The sequence below is a fragment of the Dunckerocampus dactyliophorus genome, chromosome 1 (genome assembly GCF_027744805.1).
Source record: "Dunckerocampus dactyliophorus isolate RoL2022-P2 chromosome 1, RoL_Ddac_1.1, whole genome shotgun sequence".
In the NCBI taxonomy this organism is placed as follows: domain Eukaryota; kingdom Metazoa; phylum Chordata; class Actinopteri; order Syngnathiformes; family Syngnathidae; genus Dunckerocampus; species Dunckerocampus dactyliophorus.
Window position 1 is genome coordinate 33,158,421 of NC_072819.1, and position 17,509 is coordinate 33,175,929.

The following is a 17,509-nucleotide window of genomic DNA, read 5'->3' on the forward strand; positions in this document are numbered from 1 at the left end:
CTAAATAAAGCGTAGTGAAACATTTTTACAATATTTGAAATTATATGTCAAACTAATTGTGGTCAATATGTGCATAAATAATAGGCTATATATGTATCTATATAGCATATATATCCATTACTTAATATTGTTTTCACCTAAAAAAAAACACATTTTTAAGGTGTGCCGGCTTTTATTTTGCCGTCGCAGTGCGCAACGATCAATTACCTGTAGCGGCAACCCTGGCGTTGTAGCAATATTGGAGGGAAAAGCAGCAGCAGCAACATCCTTCAAAGCCCATAATGGCGCCTTTCTTCGTCCATGTAACGTGAACGTAGGAGTATGTTTACTCTTAAACAGGCATAAAGTCCTTTCAGTATGTTTAAAACCGGCAATATAATGTGTTTTGCCATTGCACACATTAAATTATACTTGTCTAATATGGAAATGCATAATTGACACAGCATCTGATGGTGACAAGCCAAAAACTCAGTTTTACCCGCCATCCACAGTTTTAAATCTGTGTTCGTATGGACGTAGCCTAACTGTAAAAATAGCATCAACCCCAAAATCCATGGAAATGTTCTGTTTGCTCACAGCTCAGGGCTTGTTTCTGCTTGACTTTGGGGAAACTTTCCTGCTGCACATTGACAGCATTTAGACCACACGGTGCACATGTATGTGAGACAGTCATGCTAAATATGATTACATGATGGGAACGGTGTACTGGTGTTTATGTGTGTCTGTTGATGCAGTGTGGGCATCTGTTTGTGTGTGTGGAAATGTCGGCTGGCAGGACGGGGAGGTCTGCAGGCGGAGATAACTGCTCAAATCTGTCCTCTCCTTCTCACTCACACCATTTCTTTCAGACCTCTAAAAGCTTACCTCCATGTTTACATTGCACATGGACACACACGCATACACACACACACACACACGCTGACAAGCATCCTCATATCAACCCTGCACCCACCTCTTGTTTTGCAGAACTACCAAGTCAACAGAGGATATGACACAAGTTTACTTTTGCATTTATTTATCAGTACCATACCAGAAAATGACAACAAAATGACATGATAATAATGCTCAGAGCAGCGTTATTATTGCTCAGTGTGTCATTAGAAACACCTCTCAGCATGATGTAGTACAGTTCTATTCCACTGTAAACAACAATAACACTGTCAAAAAAAGAAACAACACCTCCCTGGCAGCTCTTGCATTGGGCCTGGATTGTGCATGAGTAATGTTGTTTCTGGTGTGTGTGTGCGAGCTGACTGACTATAGTGGCACACACTCAATAAAAGAGAAAGTTCAATAATGAAACAGTATGCTTTCAAATGGTACTGAATATAGGTGTAACAGAAAGATGCTCTACTGCCCTTAGAAACACCAAATTTCAGGAATACGACTTCTTTTAAAGAAGATGTACACATGAACGCGCACACACACACACACACACACGCACAGAGTTTTCTTCCAATTTGCTTTATTCTTATTTTGCTCCCTTCCAAGCATTCTCTTTTTTCTCAGTAGCGACCCAGTTATGACCTCCCCTTACCCACGAACAAAACCACTCATCCGATGGATTTTCTATACAGCGTCCAGCATCGCCTCTTTTTCAAACACCTTTAGGGGTCAAAGAGACCATGCTATGTCAAGGAGATTCTTAAGATCGCCATGTCCATGCTGAGAATTCCTTAAAGATGCTCAGTCCCCTTGCCCTACCTCTAGGCAACAGTCATTGCCATGTGGATCCACTGAACTCTGATTGATGCATCCCCAGCGAGAAATGCTTTTGTTCTGATCTACTGCTGTCATGCATGCCAAGTGGTTTACAGTGGCCGCGGTAAAGGTCTTTATTTCCTCAGAGAGTTTCCTCAAAGGAGGATTGTGTGGGGTTTGCTGCACTGGTCAGCACATACAGAAAACTCCTCACTGGATGAGATGTACCACACAGCAGTTTTCAAAGAGAGGGTCAAAAGCCTTCAGGGGCCCCATTAATATAGTCATGGATATGCATATCGTGCATAAAAAATACTCACAGCTCGGTTTGACACGAAAGCCTCCAGCACACAACATGGATAGTAAATCTTATTCAATGTTTCACCTTTTAACGGCACTATCACCTCTCGTTTTACCACTATTCTACTTGAGGGGATTTGGGGAGGATTAATGGGTCTATCAAACAGGATTAAGATAGGAAACAAGCGCAATGTAAACTTGGTGTCGTCACATGGTATATTCACAGTGATGGGATTTTAAAGTTTTAACCTCAGCTCAGATTCACAATTCTTTGCAATTATCTCTTTGATATGAAATAAACATCACGGTCAGCACAGTGCAGTTGGGAAGAATATTGATTGCTGATGGATGAGGAGATTCATATATATTTCTAAATTGAAAAAATATTTGTGGAACTGAATGGAGAAATGCGTATGCATGTGAATTGTGTGCCCACCTCTACCACAGGTGCAGCCTCCCAGAGAACACAAGGCCAGACTCTGCCTCGTCACAGCATGACAGGCGGGTAGGAATGCTAATAAAGTTTGATTCAATGAAATTGGAAGTGGTCTTTTGGCAATTCATGCCTTTAAAATTAAAATTCTTGTTGAGCATTCAGAGGCTCACTCCCACTCTCCCACACAGCCCGGGCCTTATTCTGGCTGGGACTGAGACACTCTTGTGCTATACACCGAAGGAAGGACATTTGGACACTTCCCTTCCCAAGAGCACAGCCTCTTTTAAAAACATACATTATAATTTAGAAGGATGATGTAATGGTTTAATTCATTTTGAACATTTTGAACACTGAAGCACATCACATAGTGCAATTCACAGTTCCACAATGTTTCCAAAAAGTAGTAGGAAGAAGCAAAGCTTATTTAATCCTACCCCTCATCCGTTTCACATAAATTACAATACAGTACATCTGTTCACCTCTAGTGTTCCAAATGTACTCTTTGCTAATTATAAACACATGGGAAAATTTTAAGGCAATACAGCAATGTGGTGCAATGACAGTCGAGGTTTATACTTACTATAAAGAAAATATATAATAGCCTTAATGATAATAATAAATAGATAATAACTTATAAAGGGATTAATAGTTGACAGAAACATGGTTTTATGATGAGTGAGGATAGACAATGTATGCACCGAAATGAAGAGTTAGTGGTCAGTGTAAGAGTGATTAGACATAGCATTGCATGTACACCGTGGCTCAGTTGTCTTCTTACTTGTACTTTATAAACATCAACTGCTTTTACTGTTTCTTGAATTCGCCCATTTTGGTGCATTGTTTGAGTTCCTTACTGAATCCGTTCCATAATTTGATTCCACATGCATATGTAATTATGTCTTGTCTTCATACATACAATTTTTCCGTAAGATCATATTTCTCCTTTCTTGTTGAGAAGAATTGTTTTACGTTTTTGGGTAGCAGGTTATTGTTTGTGTTATGCATAATTTTAGCGGTTTTAAAGTTTCCCAGATCAGCCCATTTTGGAAATGGAAGTTAGGTATTAGCTCTGTATCCATATTGGCCGTCCGCGAGTAATTCATTCTGATTAATAGATTTGTTCAACCTGGTGTTGAGTAACTTTTCAATGATTTTAGAACATTGTGGTTCTAAGGAAACTGGTTTGTCTCCATTTTTGAAAACTACTTTAGCTGTTTTCATTCTGTTTGGAAATTTACCTGAAATGAAATGTCTAAAATGATAAGTCAGTCTCACTTCATTAATAACTCTTTTTATCGTGTCCATTCCAATTCCATTACAGTCGGTTGATGTTTTTCCTTTACATTTATTAACAATATCAATGATTTCCTTATTTGTTACGTCAATGAAGGACATAGAATTGGGATTCCTGTCTATAATTCCATTCCCTTCCACGACTGGCAAGAAATGTGCAATCTTTTCTTACAGTTTTGGTCCAATATTTACAAAGTAGTCATTGAACCTTTCAACTACCTCGCTCATATTTTCATTTTTGCCATTTCTATCTGTGAAATAATGAGGGCAATCTGCTTTCTTAGTACCATTCCTAATAATACTGTTTAGGATACCCAATGTTGCTCTAATGTTGTTTTTATTTTTTCTAGTGCTTGACTATAATATTCTTTCTTACACACTCTCAAAATGTTTAACTTATTTTATATATCTTGTACATTTTTTCTGCTTCTTTAGTTTTTTGACTTATAAATCTTCTATATAGTGTGTTTTTCTTCTTACATGCATTTTGTAATCCTTTTTGTCATCCATTGCTGATTTTACTTCTTTTGCTTATTAGATACTTACTCTCAGCAGACTGTGCTTATTGTACAACTTCATACAAATTTTAACAATTTTAAGTTTTCATAACCCTCATCCACATCGTTTTCACTATACACACACACTCCCATCTTTTTTTTTTCTAGATCTTTCTAATACTTTTCTCTGTATGTGATCTTTGGAAGGTCCTTCTCTTTTTATGGTTTTCATTGTAAATTGTAAATACTGGAAGGTGGTCGCTGCTATCATTGATGAGCAGCCCACTACATGTGTTGTTATCAAAATCATTAGCGAATATATTATCAATTAACGCTGCACAATGATCTGTAGTTCTGCTTGGTGTGGTAATATAAGGATATAGACTCAAACTGGGGGCCGCACGGTGGTCTAGTGGTTAGCATGTTGGCCAACACAGGAACAGCCTGGAGATCGGGCTCGATTCTCCCCTGGGCATTTCTGTGTGGAGTTTGCATGTTCTCCCCGTGTGCGCGTGGGTTTTCTCCGGGTACTCCGGCTTCCTCCCACATTCCCAAAAACATGCAGGTGAGGTTAATTGGTGACTCTAAATTGTCCATAGGTATTAATGTGGGTGTGAATGGTTGTTTGTCTATATGTGCCCTGCAATTGGCTGGCGACCAGTCCAGGGTGTACCCCGCCTGTCGCCCGAAGTCAGCTGGGATAGGCTCCAGCATGCCCCCGCGACCCTAATGAGCATTAAGCGGTATAGAAAATGGATGGATGGACTCAAACTGTGCATTGTGTCTATAAAGTCATCTATTGTGCTTTGCTTATTTGAAATCACAAGATCAATATTGAAATCTCCTGAAAAGTGTTTTTTTAAGTGTGTTTTAATTGTCACTTGAGTACATCACTATCCACCTGCTGTATGTAGCAGTCGCCAGTGGTGAACTAAATGAGCACTCCAAAATTTGATTGCAAAGTATTGGCAGTCTTACAACATAAGAGATTCAAAGACTATTAAAATATGTATTTACAGTGTCTCACAAAAGTAAGTACACCCCTCACATTTCAGACATTAGACAATAATGGCTGTGTGTTAGCAATTTTCAGCAGACAGAAAATATATACACTGCTATGCAAGCTGTACACTGACTACTCTACAGTATATCCAACACTCACAGGTCCCTTCTTTAAGTACTGTGCATGTACTGTATATTCGGTATATATTGCCCAGCGTGACCTATTGGCCAGCTTTCAGGCCTGTATCACCCGACATGAGAATACGTGAGCTTCCCTCGTATGTGCTCTCGCTGGGCTGTGGCTAACGGCTGTGTCATATCATTAGTCATATTAGGAGGGGATTAGTAAGAAAAACCGTCTTAAAGATGTGATCCCTCGGCGAGGGTGTTGGATGCTGCTTGTGTTACTGTCAGCTCGGCTTTGCAAGCACACTGGGAGTGGCTTCGCTTGCATCTCTCAATAGGATCTGTAAAGCAACATGACACAATGAGGTGCACCCCCTGTTGGAGCTCAGTCTCCTTCCGATGGGGTTTGAAACGCGTTGTAAGGGGACAAATGTGGATTATAACCTGCTGACGTTCTGCGGCCTTGAAACTAGATGGCTGTATAGCCTTGGACAAAACTCATGCGCGTACTCACAAAAGTTTCCTTTGACGACAAAGAGTGGAACGAGGAGGAATCAACTTGATATTGTGGCCACTGAATACCACTCAACACTTTTGGCAACATACTGTAGTCTAGCAGAGCATCTCACTAAAACACTGCATTTTAATTCATTTATTGGAACAAAAAGGAAGATGGCATGATGGCAATGTTTCAGTCAAAGTCACTGCTGCTGCCGTACAGATCAATTGTAATTTAAATTATATTGCTTCAGAGTTAAAACATCAAAGATCATACTATAAAACTCTTACGGCAATGCTTTAAGTATCATTTAAACATCCCCGTGCAGCATACTTTGCGGTGCCATTTTCCTCATCCACAGTACTTGCGCGAAGAGATGATCAGTGACTGTATTCCTGTATTTTATTTGTTTTGAAATTTCACTGACACACACAGATGCAACCGCCAGCAGAACTCTGCCGGGTGCTATCGTGTGTTAGGTGCTGCACCACGTGAAATTTCATACTGAATTAATAATTGCATAATTATATGTAGTAACTGCATGTGCTTTGGGCTTGCCTGGCAACCAAATGAGGCAGACATAAAAACAACTAGTGGTTCCACTTAAAAGAACATAATCAAAGACGAGAAGATAAAAGTGCATACACAAACACTGGCGAGCGAGCAGTAACGCAGCCCTAGAGCCAAACAAGCAAAGGAGAGTCAAACATATAAAAGAAAAGAATAGGCTGGGTGTTTGCGTGTGTGTGTGCGTGTGTGTGTGTGTGCGTGTGTGTGTGTGTGTGTGTGTGTGTGAGAGAGAGAGGGCGAGAGGGAGAGAGAGAGAGAGAGAGACCTCATTAAACTCTTGTCAACAGAGGCTCATTCTGTCATGTCACAACCTTTGGGATGTCATTTGCTCTTCACCTTTGCTTACTTTCACTACTGACCACACAAACAGGGCCTCTGGGGAGCAGAAAGAAACACATACCCACACAGAGCACCTAATTATTCTGGGCCAATGGCCACAGTGATTACTGTGTAGTTGTTTCTAATGAAGAAAGCTGCCGCAACCCAGACGTCTTTGTGTTCATGCTTGTGTATTAGTGTGTGCGTGTGTGTGTTGTCGACTTGTGGCGATCAGCTTCACAGAGCTGTCAGCCGTAATGAGTCAGCCATGACATGGCCGAAGCAACGCTGTCTCTATTGGTCCTTTTTCATAACTGTTACTGCTAGTGATATCACCTCCCGGCACCCACATGACGGGCGGTCCTGTCACCACAGACTCATTAGCAGACACCGTGGTGGGCTGAAACGAAAATCAGCAAATTCAATTGCTTTTTTGAATAAAGACCTTGTACACTAAGTCAGAAATGTGCTGCAATTCAAGAAACGTGCTTTTTTATTGGACTTTACAAGCAAAGTCACGTTCTGTAGTTACCAAACAACTCCTAAGGTGCTTCGTTGGTTCTTTAAACACATACTGGGTACGTGTAGAGTACCTCCCCACATGTGTGTAAACAGGTTCCAGAATGTTGTAGGCCATGGAGAACTTGAGCAATTTAATTTCAGAGTCGGTGGGTTTCATCAACTTAGTGTAGAGCTGTGACCTCATACAAGGAGCAACCCAATTTTAAAATGGCGGCTCACGCTGACACAGGCACGACAAGCTTCCAAACATTGATTAAAGTGAGGGTAATGTGTCTGGTAATGTGTCTTTTATATTTCATTTAGCCAACATTTCTACCCCGCCTGTCGCCCGAAGTCAGCTGGGATAGGCTCCAGCATGCCCCCGTGACCCTAAAAGAGAAGAAGTATAGAAAATGGATGGATGGATGGATTTAAAATTTGAAAAACACAAAATTACATTGCTTTACTTAATCTAGATCTGTTTTGCCTTTCAACAGCACCCCAACTTGTTTTAGCCTTGGCCACTGATGTCGAAGGTTCCGATGTGCTGGCTGTCGGACTCGGTCTCTCAAGCTGGGATGGGTGAAGCGGCTGGTTTTCCATGTCGGACTTACAAGTCATAGAGAAATATTTTATGCTGGGCACAGCTGAAAGCTTCAGTCTTGTCCCAGCTCTCTGGCAACACTCAAAGCAATTATTGTTGAAATGCGCTGAGCATAACAACAACCACTTTGATGGCCCTTTTTTTGTCCAGCTCTTCACAGCTTTTTCATCTTTCGGCCAATTAAAAAGACAAACACCATGAGCCATGCCATTACTGCTGCATGTCCAAAAACTTCCAAAAATTTCATTTAAACTCTTGTGATGTTTACAGGGGATTACACAGAACAATATGGTGACATATGTTCTTGCAGGATGTCTTACTGGGATGACATCACAGCTCAAGGGGCTACAAAGCATAGGGCTGTCAATAAAGTTCATTATTTTGAAAATTGACTTACATAAATTAAACGTAAATGTATTTTACGCAAAAAATGTGTGCTTCACTGTGCTTCGTAGCTTCAGTTTTGTCTGCCCAGGGTTTCGGCTACATGTAATGGATCGTGGCGAGGCGCCACTGCTCAATAAAAGCCGCCATAACTTGGAAAAGTGTTTTTTTTACGTGAAAACAAGCGTTCGCGAAGATAGTGTTGGCCATGTTGGCCATGTGTTACCCTATAACTGTCACTTCGTAGATGTCATATGACATCAGTCAGCTGACATTAAGCCCCCTCTTGATTCACTCTGGTGCCGCCGCCGCAGCATAAAAAAAGTGGCAGATGTCAGCAGCCACACACTGATTATGTAACTTTCATCTTTATTATTCCGATTACAGATAAACTAACTCAGTGGTAACATGCCTATATCTATAACAAAAGTTATCCGTTCACTTGTAGCGGCTACTTATGTATAAAAAAAAAAATCATCAAAGTTCATGGCTGCGCTTTGTGTCATGAACTCTGCTATAGAAATGTGTTTTCTCCAAGTTCCTTTGTTAAACTGCTATTTCACAATTGAATATGTTGAATTTTGGATGGCCTTTCAGCAAAAGACAGAAAGTGAAAGAACACAGGAGTACTAAAGCAACTACAGTATGGACATTAATGGTGCAAACCAAACGTATAACGACAGCGCTCCAGAGTCACCCATGAGGATGACGGATAGCTTTCAACTCAAATACACGGCAGCTCATCACACACGTCAAAGATAATCACACACACACGCAAGTTCTTACGGTGTGTACTCACATAGAATCATGCAAATTCCTTAATAACCTCCTGTGCTTTCCGCTGCAGCCTTGATGACTGCATCGATAACCACAGAAAACACTCGTGAGCACACACACTACCAGTGTGCATTTGGTACCTGGGCCTTCAGTGAAGACTTAACTTACTTAATCCACCTCTTAATACCACCACTATCATGTTGCAATTATAAAAACCATTCATTATAAGACCATGGTGACCATGTTATAAGACCAGGGTAGCATGTAGGGGAAAGCAGCATTACATCCTACATGGTATATGTTCACTCACAGATTTTACAGTTGACAACAGGTGCAAATGCATGAAATAGGAAAAAAAACTGTGAGATTAATTATCAACCGCTTTATTCATTGGTTAATAATTACAACACTAATAACTGTCACTTTTAGGTCAGCAGCTCACACTCCCCTTGGCGGTGAGGGCCACATGCAGTCATATTGGCTTTCCCCTGACTGCTCATGGTGGTGCTCAAGCAATCCTTGTTGTGTAGTCAAGACAGTGTGGGTCACACAGAGGCTGGGTAAACAGTGGTTGTGCAAAATGTTTTTTTTTTTGTGGGCTCTGTATACCTGGGTAATGGAGGCAGTAATGGAGTTTGCTCAGGCTCAGGTAATCTCGGAGCTGTGAACCCAGCAGCTGCTGCTGTTCTTCTCTGCCACACTGCTCTGTTCCACAGTGGGTGCTTTTGTTGTGGGAGCCATCACCCATCCTGTCCCACACAAGACATTCAGCAGTAAAGCTATGTGTGTGTGTGTGCGTGTGTGCCTATTTTCTGGAAGACATGAGTCTTAAAAGAAGTGTGCATATCTGTGTGCACACAAACAAAGAGAGGTGTGTGTGGTGGGAGCCTGGTAAAGAATGTTAAAAAATAGATGTGTTTGGATGTTATAGGCCACCTTTGGGAGGTGGGATAGGAAGGAAGAGGGCTGGCGGCTAGGAATGAATTTACGCGGACCGATTTCCCAGAAACAATTTCTTTATGTCGGTTACACACATTTAAAGTGGCTACTCGCTCCCTCTGGGCCTCCACACACAACACACAGCTACCCCTGTATGTATGATAGCCAGGACCTTTAATAGGACACATGCTTATTTATTTTCATCTATCTGCTGGTTTTCCTTTTTCTTATCCACTCTGTCAAGGTCTCTTTGTCACTCACTCATTCTCGTCTTTCATTCATTCTACCCTTTTCTCTACCCGCATTGCACAGCTACGTAGGTGGCAAATGAAAAAGAGATCGCCTTTTGTACGACACATATTTTTTCTGGTTTCTGTATTTGTCTCATTTTCTCTCTCTCTCGCTCACCGGATAGGAGCTCTGACATTATCACCATGAAGGCCAGATGGTTTATTGTTAGAAGAGTAGGAAAGAAGTTAGTGAGAGACGTGCAAAAGAGTTAGAGGAACAAGAGGGTGTGTAAAAGGTGGTACTGAAACTTACATATTTTATAGGAATGCCTTGTGTATTTTTGTGACGCATGTGTTTGATCGTGTCGGTGCATATCAGTGTGTCAGTAAAAGATAATGTTTAAGTATTGATGCCAGGGGTGCAGTAAATGGAGAAAAGGTTGGTACAAGTCCAAGAGCTCATGACTGACAGGGGCCCCAGTAAATAGGTAAATAATTTTGCTATCTGGTTGTAATTATAAATATTATTAATATAGTCAGAAAACGATTCAACCAATCTCTTGCATTTGGTAGTAACAGTTAAATATCCACACTGACCAAAAGTAAACTTCCATATTGACTGATCACCCCCTTCTAGCTACATGAAATGGTTTGGTCCACTACTACCTTCACTGTGCTTCGTAGCTTCAGTTTTGCCTGTCCGCTACATGTAATGGATCGTGGCAGGGTGCCACTGCTCAATAAAAGCCGCCACACCTTGGAAATGAGGGGGGGGTTTTTTACGTGAAAACAAGTAATAGTTTATGAATGGACATATGTGCTATCAGTGGTGCCCATTACGGCGATCGCAAAGGTAGTGTTGGCCATGTGTTACCTAAGTCATAACCGTCACTTCGTAGATGTCATATGACATCAGTCAGCTAACATTAAGCCCCCTCTTGATTCGCTTTGGTGCCGCGGAGGCATAAAAAAAGTGGTGAAAAAACTGATGTCGGCAGCCACAAATGGATGATGTAACTTGTGTCTTTATTATTCCGATTACGGATAAACTAACTCAGCGGTAAGATACCTATATCTATAACAAAAGAAAAAAAAGTGTTTTTGAAAAACATGCACTGAAATCACTTGTCTGCCCTGTTGGCACCTGACAGATAAGGAGAGGAAGAAAATGCATTTGTTGTTTAAGCCTGTGAAAATGACCCTAATGTTGATACTATTACTAACAGTAAATTTAAAAATCCTGCGACAGTGACGCAGCAGCGACACAAAACAGCGGCGGCAGTCCGCCTCCTAGGGGAGCAGGTAGGCCCAGGGCAATTTTTTTTTCATGGGGCCCAGAATTCCTGGCAGCTCCCCTAATTGATGCCATCCATCCATCCATCTTCTATGCCACTTCTCCTCACTAGGGTCGTGGGGTTATGCTGGAGCCTATCCCATCTGACTTCGGGCGAGAGGCGGGGTACACCCCGGACTGGTCGCCATTCAATTGCAGTAAATATTGATGAATAAATGCAAATGTCTCATTTTTAAACAAATTGGAATGGGCATATGACTAAACGGCATTGATCGACTATGCGCAAAATTAGATTAAATGTTATTTTATGAAGGATTGGGAGGATCACTCTTCCTGAATGTTCTGAACACTTCAATGATGTATTGAGCAGAATGACGCTGCCTGGAGGAGGTCTGCATGGATGTAGCTCAACGTCTCATAGCTGACATTTTAATTCAATTAAAGATACATCAGCTGGAATAAGTCAGTATGTTTAAAGTATATGGATGCAATAAAAACCTACCTGTTTGATAAGTGACTGAATGTTCTCTTAGAAGGCACTATAAATATGTGACAGTACGCCTGAACACTTCCCAGTGGGCAGAGTAGTATCAAACATTATTTTAACACCAAAACGTCATCAGTCAGTCAAACACAACAACAATAACAGTGGTAGACACAAAAGTATGTAAGAAAAACATTCACAACGATCATCCTTTATCATACTTTATTTAGTAAAGTAAGAATGGAATGTCCACATACAAACAACTAACACAATGTCAATGAGTTTTGATCAACAAATTCAAAACAATTCACTATACTGTATAGTTTGTATTTAAATAGTTAAAACAATCCATCACAATGGAGATTTTTTTGTATGCATCTGAGGACGACCATAACCACAAGAACCAAAGCAGATGTCATTTAAACACACAATAAAATAGGCCTGTCACGATAAACAATTATTGCTGATAAACGATATTATTGTCAAGATTGTTTTGAGAACATTCCTTCATTAATGTAATTATAATATATGGCATAATAATGTGAGTACACCGTATCAAAAACAATAAACTTGAATTGTTTTATTTTAATTTCTCAAGAGTATTTAAAACTGTAGCTGGAATGTCAAGAGCTTTTAAATAAAATAAATTAAACAAACAAAATAAATTAAAAAAAACAAACAAAAAAAGATTTAAAATAAATTGGACTGTCTCTTTTAGCAAAAATTGCACTCAAATAAAAACCACACACAACAATAAAAACAATAAATAAAATGGAGTATCAAGTCTCTGTAAACAAAATTGCACTTCAATAAGTAATGAACACTGGGTATTATTCCTTAACTTGTCATCCAGCCTGTTCGGTTGCGAGAGAGTAGGAAAACAAACACGCATGTCAAAATGATCGAGTTTGTTTTTATTTGTCGTTCGGTTAATTGATTTATTGATTATCGTGACAGGCCTACCGACAACACAAGAGAGCTGTGGAAACTTATGTTATGCGATAGACCGACGGCTTCTGCAAGTGACAGCTACAGCCTTTATTTTCCTCTTCCTCTATGGTAATCGCCCGCTTGCAATTCGGAGGCAAACAGCATTTGGCCAACAATCCAATTAGAGCGAGTGCATGTAAACTGGGATTTCACACTGATGTGTGAAAAACTGACAATCCGAACTATTTTGGTAATCGGACTATTTTAGTGCATGGAAACATACTGACTGATACAGATGAATGGGGACACTGCAGTTTTTTACTTTTTTCTTAATTCGTGCATCTGTGCATCTCAATGACAAACTCTGAGCATATACAGCATAAGACAGGCATATTCGAGTTGTTACCACTCTCTGATGCATCTAATCAACACTATTCGGTGCATTGCTCCCTGCTGTCATTTCTCGCTGCTGGTTCTCTTTCCTCATTGTATTGCACCTACCTCACTCACATGCTTCTGTGAGGCTTGTAAGAGCAGAGTGGGAGCAGGAGCAGAAGGACATCAAAATATACCTGCAGCTGTAATTACCTTATTTGTTGCAATCAAAATCTATTTAGTATTCACAAGGCAAGGTTTTCCAGTCATAAACATGTTCGCCCCTTGTTACCTCTGCATGAACAGATCCAAACTACAACATACAGTATGTGCATCCTCTACTCCAGATGATATTACATGATATGTTCAAAAGTACTAGGACACTCCTCTTAACCTGTTGGACTGGACTGGACTAGACCAGTGCATCTCAAATAGTGGGGCGGGTCCCCCTGGGCAGTGACGGAGCCAGAAATTTTTCATTGGGGTGGCCGAGGTGAGACCATTACTAACATAGGGGTGGCAATAAGTTGATACTGTACCTGATTTGTCTAGATGGTCAGTGGGTGACCGGCGTGGCCACGGCCACCACTGGCCACCACATCACTCCGCCACTGCTTTTGAACCATCTATTAAAGCAACTGTCAGAGGGGGGCGTGAGAGGCAGGGAGGACTTTCAATATTAGTGCAGACCTGCCAACATGTATGATTTTGTCGTACTCAGCATGCAGTTTGACTCTTAAATACGCTTGTATGCTCCAATGCTCGCCATTTTGTTGCATTTCGCTGTTCAGTTTCGACTTCAGTCTGTACAGTACGGATAAATAATAAAATAGATATTATCAGTTTCTCAATAGTATTTCAAATCAGTGACCTCTGACTTCACAAATTCTTCCAGATGAATAAACAAAAACTCCCATTATGAGCATTTCAGAATCTTTATATAGTGTCTTCCCAGAGGAATAAAATGTATAATAACTCCCAAAGAGAGACCAACTCCATTCTTTCTATAGTCAGTTCCCATAGATCTAATGTGTCGTTGCCCATATAGCCTACTATCTACTGGGTTTTAAAATTCTAATTATACATAACTTTGATAAATGCAACAAATAAATGGACACAGCCAAAGCATACACACATCATCTTAAAACAAAAAAGAACAAGGAATCTGACATTCAAAGTCTACGTGGCCCTTCACCATGTATGTGTGTAAAGGGTGTGTATGTGTATAGGTGCAATATCTGAAACAACTGCAATCATTTCTTTTTGCAACAATAGCGCTATCATGATGATAACAAGGCAGAGTGGAAGCGCTCCCATTTGCAAAATAATGGTACTTTTACGAATAGAATACAGCATAAATGTGTTTTAATAGTTGCCAGTATTTACAACTGACCAGCATAATGTATGTTGTAATTGTTGTAACAACTGTTTCCACAAATGTGCAACCAATTTATCAAACTGACTTGGTTCTGACGTGCAATCTGTGTCACATTATTATGTCCATACCTGTTGGTGCGGTGTGGTCTGGTTCTGTTTAGCTGATTTCCCTCCTCATAGCCACTCCGCTATCCGAGACAAGAGCAAGGCTCGCATCCCCTCCTCCGCTATTTACACGGCTGCTGGGCTTCTCCTGGCGCGGCAAAGTTACACCACAAACATCCACTTCCACAGCCGAGCTGCAGGGACCCGGTATCAAACCGGGTATTCCTGTCGTGGAAGGTCTTGCGCTGTCTTCCCCAGAAAAGGTCCACTCAAAGTTGCACTCCTCTTCCCCCTTTGGCACAGGGATGGAGACAAGGAAACTTAGTTGTAGGGACCACCAAACATGGCAGAGAAATCCAAGTTAAAGCCCATCATCAGGCTCTGTTGCGCCGAGAATCCTTTATCCTCCGTGATGACAACGACGTGTCGGGACAGATGTGTGCTGCTGTTGGAGTCAGACAGACTGTTGGTGCGCACCCGGACTGCCCTCATGCAGGATCAACAGCACTGCGTGAGTGTCTGGCAGCTCCGAAGTGGAGCAGCGCCATTTAGCGGTTCTCTGCTGAAACAACTGGCTGCAATATACAGTATGTGTCGTCTACCCACTGTCTACAACGTTATCATGTTTTGGATTTATGGGCTGTATTACTTATCACTTTGGGTGTAGTTTTTAGTAGGGGTGGCAAACAAACACATTTTTATATAACTTTGTTTTTTCTTGTGCTACCAGAGAAGGGTACTGGTGATGGCAATTAAGGAAACATATGATGGAACTTACTGTGATGTAAGAAAGTGGTTGTTGTTGCTGCTCTCCTTATGTGCTGTAGGCAAACAAACTCGCATTGGGTTCTACTGTATATTCTGCCATAGTCCAAAACATGCACATCATGTGAAAGGACACCCAAAGCGGCCAGTGCGAAAAATGCTTGCGAAGACATTCTACCATACTTGTAACACAGATATCCTTTTTATAGTTTTATAATGAATAGACCAGTGGTTTCCAAACTTTTCACAGTCGCGTACCCCTTCAGACATTTGATTTGAAGCCATGTCCCCCTTACTCCTACACTTCAAAAACATAAACCTTTTTTAAATGTTCATTAACTTGAAATATTGAACATGATTAATTGGTGAATACGTTTTTTTAGTAAGTAAGCAATTATAGTTAAAAAAATTTGTATTTTTGCATAGTCAGATTTTGATAAATGTTTTACATGAGCACTGATAAATAGATAAGTATTTGTCCTACGAATTTTTTTATTTCAGCCAGATGTTGGGATCCTTCCGTTTTAATGGGTTGAACTTGAGCTTCACTCTTTGTCCACTTGCAATCGCTATGATTTAAGTCTGCATATACATTTTTTACCAAATTGAAACGGAAATTTCAACAAACATGATAAAGCGGTATCCTAAGTACAAAACATACAACCAGCAATAAAGCCTCATTTTCGTGGGAATCTCCTGACAATATCCTGACACCGGGGTCTGATTCACCATTAGGCAAGCACAGGCAATTGCCCAGGGCGCCGCCATTTCCAGGGGCCCCCAACGTCTCATAAAAACTCATTGATTTTTTTTCTTTGATGTAAAGTACATATTTCTGTTTTTGTCCTAATTCACATGCTTAATATTCCATCCAAATTCGTAATCTATCATGATCATTTCGACTGCTCCCCCTCTCTTGTCATGCAATGGACTATTCCAGGTTACTGTGCAACGTGCAAATTGATTCCGGAAGACGGGAGTGAAACTAATCTGTCGGCACAGTTTCCCCAGTGGAGCTGAGGCGAGGAGAAGGCAAGAGGAAAACAGATTTTATCAAAACTCCCGAAGTTGTCAATCTTTTTCGCAGGCACAACAAAGTAGACGCACGAGGGCAGCAGCACCGCTGCTGTCAGTGTCAGCTAAGGATGCAGTAGTTTCAGAGCTGAAGCTAAGAGTGGCGCTTTTCATCACCATGAAAGTGAATAAATCTTTCGGCTCTGACTGTGCACTCTGTGCTGTGAGGCTTTCAGGTGCACTCGTCAGTGTGAGTGTTTGGCGCTAATTGTTTTTCACAATTAGCGTACCACTTGGGGTGCGTGTACCCCACTTTGGGAACCTAGGCTCTAGACCAACCACTCAACCACACAAATACAGTATATTGTCCTTTCCTTTAATCCCCTTTAATCTAATCCCTAAATTCCCTAAATGGGGTACGCAGATTGCCTTAGGGGATATGTGAATAAAAATAAAAAACGCCTTGACTACATTCGCGCTTCATGTCAACAGCCACAACCGGTAGTACAGTGCAGAAGAAAGGTGATAGCATGAAGTTGTTCATTGTTCTGTGTGTATTAGATGAACAAATAAGTAAATTGTGTTGATGACGTTGCCCATTAAATGTCTTTAATCCTGAAGATTTAAAAGAGAGCTGGTCTTCTTAAGTGGTGCTGTGACTAATTAGTGCGTTTTCTGAGCTGTATGAGACTTTGTTTGTTGACTGGATGCGCTAACTATGTCAAGATTCAAGATTCAAGAGATTCAAGAGAGTTTTATTGTCATGTGCATAGTAAAACAGCAGTTATACTATGCAATGAAAATCTTATTCTGTTCATTCTCCCAAGAAAAGAAAGAAAACACAAGAAAGAATAAGAACATAAGAAACATAAACACATAAACATATATACCAATAAATTAAGCAACAACAACAGACGAGACATTAATACAGATAAATAATAATACAAATAAATAAATAAATAAATAAATAAATAAAGTGCTAGGAGTG

At 40.6% G+C, this 17,509-nt stretch overlaps 1 protein-coding gene across 1 annotated transcript in view; it reads right to left on the reverse strand.

The window, feature by feature from the left end:
• Nucleotides 1-15,227, reverse strand: part of LOC129181684 (chemokine-like protein TAFA-2) — a 137,445-nt gene extending 122,218 nt beyond the window's left edge. Inside the window, exon 1 of the mRNA XM_054777186.1 lies at nucleotides 14,767-15,227. The gene's annotated coding sequence lies outside the window, so the exon portion shown is untranslated. The remainder of the gene's footprint in view (nucleotides 1-14,766) is intronic.
• Nucleotides 15,228-17,509: the final 2,282 nt, after the last annotated feature.